Below are 3,019 nucleotides of genomic sequence, written 5' to 3'. Positions count from 1 at the left end.
GGGGGGCGGGAGGCTGGTACTAGGGATTGAACTCAAAGGCACACAGCCACTGAGCCACATACCCAGCCCTATTTTGTATTCTATTTAGAGACAGGGTCTGAGTGAGTGCTTCACCATTGCTGAGGCTGGCTTTGAACTTGTGATCTCCTGCCTCAGCCTACAGAGCCACTGGGATTACAGGTGTGTGCCATCACGCCCAGTTCAAGGCTTTTAAAAATCATTTATTTATTTATATGCGGTGCTAAGAATCAAACCCAGTGCCTCACACATGCTAGGCAAGAGCCCTACCACTGAGCCACAATCCCAGCCCCTCAAAGGGTTTTTTAACCCTTCAAATAACCTAGAAGGAAAAAAACAAAAACAAAAAACAGATCTCTGGGAAAAGCTTTATGCAGGCCAGAGCTCTGGGAGGAATTTATCAACATGGAATGATCAAGAAACCCTCCCTCCATCTCCTTTAAGGGACTAAGTGATTCTCTATTGGCTTTCTGATTCTCACAGGTTAGGCTGTGCCAAGCTTGATTCATAAACCGACTTCTGTCACCTACCATCTGTGTGACCTTCATTAAATTATTTAGGCTAGAGAGCAGGTTTCCATAGTAACATCCACCTTAAAGGCCTGTAGGGTGGATTTCTTCAAAAGGGATGATATAGTGTTGGAGTGTTAAGGTGTACAACTAACGTTATGTCTTCTGTTCCCCCTGCCGCACATGCTTTGTAAAATATCTGTTCACAGGGAGTGCCATGGGGCACACCTGTAATTCCAGTGACTCCAGAGGCTGAGGCAGGAGTTAACATGTTGGAGTTCAGCCTGAGCAACTTAGCAAGAACCTAAGCCACTTAATGAGATTCTGTTTCATAATAAACATAAAAGCCCGGTGGTGGGCTCTCCTGTAGTCCAAGTGGCTCTGGAGTCTGAGGCAGAAGGATCATAGGTTCAAAGCCAGCCTCAGCAACAGTGAGGTGCTAAGCAACTTGGTGAGACCCTGTCTCTAAATAAAATACAAAATAGGGCTGGGGATGTGGTTTAGTAATTGAGTGCCTCTGAGTTCAATCCTTAGTACCTTAAAAAAATAAATAAGGCTAGGAATGTAACTCAGTGGTAAACTGCCCCTGGGTTCAATCTCCAGTATAAAACAAACATACAGAAACCCTTTGTTCACGGCAGTAGATGAGAATTCTCTGGACTCAAGGCCATTCCTTTTTCTAATCAGTTTGCCTCTACTAGTCCACAGAATTACTTAGTTTAGCAACATAAAAAATATCAATTATGATCATTTACAAGAACTCTGTCCAAGTATGCATAATGACTTCACAATACAAGAATAATGAGGGAAATTCACATTTGTTGCTCTCCTGTGGTGTATCAGTACTATGCTGGGCACTTTGATGCCTATCTTACCCTGCAAATTAGACTTCTCAGTATATAAAAGAATTGACAAAGATCTCGCCAGATGGATATTAATTTTGTAACTGGATCATAGCAGGCATTTTAAAAACTGTTAATTGAATAAACTGTTTGGGGTTTTAAACTAAATTTCAAAAATGGTTAAGCATGGGCAGATGTGCTCCCAGCTTTATAATGAGACTAGAATTTGGTGAATTCTCTGGGGGAACCTCCCTGTTCATCTCCAGCATGTTTTTCTATTTTTTATTTTGAGACAGGGTCTTGCTAAGTTACTTAGGGACTCACTAACTTGCTGAGGCTGGCTTTGAACTTGAGATCCTCCTGCCTCAGCCTCCAGAACCACTGGGATTAGACCAAATGGTCTGCCACCTCACCCAGTGAACCAGAATCTTGTGGGAAAGAAATTGGTATTAGGAAACTAGGGCTGAAGTTCTGGTTGAGGCTTAACTGGACTGAGCGACTTGGGGCAAGTCTCTTATCCTCTCTGGGCCTTAGCTTAGCATATGAAAAACAAAGGAGGGGGTTATTATTGAGCTTGTTCAGTTATTGAATATTTCCCAAACTTATATTCTAAGGTTCCCTATCAGTCATGTTTATTTTTCCTTTGAGATAAAAATACTTCATGTGCTTGGAACTTCAACGAAGTCAATCAATGACATTTATAAAGCACCTATTATATACTTTCTAGGAGCCTCCAGCCTGGAGCAACAATTGGAGACTGTCTAAAAATTAAAACAAACAAATAAATAAATGGAGCTGAAGATATAATTCTGTATGGGACTGCCCCTGGACTCAATCCTCAGTAAAGCAAAAAAAAAAAAAAGACTTTTTGCCACTCAATGATTATGGTACCCTTGGCAAAAATCATTTGACCATCTATGCAAAGGTTTTTGCGCCATAAAACTTTTGCAGAAACCATGTGGTGTCTGCCTTAAGAAAGCTATGGTTAAGATTGGTTAAATGCTCAGATTCCTTTTCAAACGGTGTTTGTCCTCTGGCTGTGTGCTCAGTGGGCACTGGGCACATGTTTTTCCACGCTTTGCCTTTTAAGCTTTCCATGGAACCACTGTGACAAGCTGTCCATCCCCAAAGGGGCATGGACAGAGTCAGGACATGAACCCAGAGTTCCTGGCTCCATGTGTCATGCTATTTCAGGTCTGAGAGTCTCATCTCTAAAATGTGCTCAGAAGTGAAACAAGAAGGTCGCTACCGTGCAGCCTGGCGGCTCCAGGCTCCTAGGCACTTAGGAGTCACTAAAAGCCAACGGCTATACTTAAGGTGTAGACATTTAGAATTTCGAAGGTGCCAGAGCAGCGGATCTCTAACTCTCCCAGTCCGGAAGGCCGAGTTCTGAAGCGGGAGCCCCACCCCACCCGGCGGACCCCAAGTCCTTCCCCGGAACCTGGGCGCGGCTGGCCCGTTCTATTGGCGCGGGTGGAGGACGAACAACAGAAAAATGCCTGCGACGAGATTTGCGCGGAAACTCTCCAGGATCTTTCGGGAGAGGGGCCCGGCCGTTCTGCAATGGCTCTACCAGTAGCTCCCTCGCCTCTCTGGCGTTTCATCGTCTCCCGCGGAGTTGTCCCCGCCCCTTGGTCCCTCGGTTAAGTT

General features: G+C 44.5%; 1 protein-coding gene across 2 annotated transcripts in view; it reads left to right on the top strand.

The window, feature by feature from the left end:
- The window catches only part of Tmem219 (transmembrane protein 219), a 40,986-nt gene that overhangs the window by 24,297 nt on the left and 13,670 nt on the right, over positions 1 to 3,019 (top strand). The gene's annotated exons all lie outside the window — the stretch shown is intronic.

The sequence above is a fragment of the Marmota marmota genome, unplaced genomic scaffold (assembly GCF_001458135.2).
Source record: "Marmota marmota marmota unplaced genomic scaffold, marMar, whole genome shotgun sequence".
Classification (NCBI taxonomy): Eukaryota; Metazoa; Chordata; class Mammalia; order Rodentia; family Sciuridae; genus Marmota; species Marmota marmota.
Note: the sequence above shows the minus strand (reverse complement) of the source record. Positions and strands in the feature narration are given on the sequence as shown.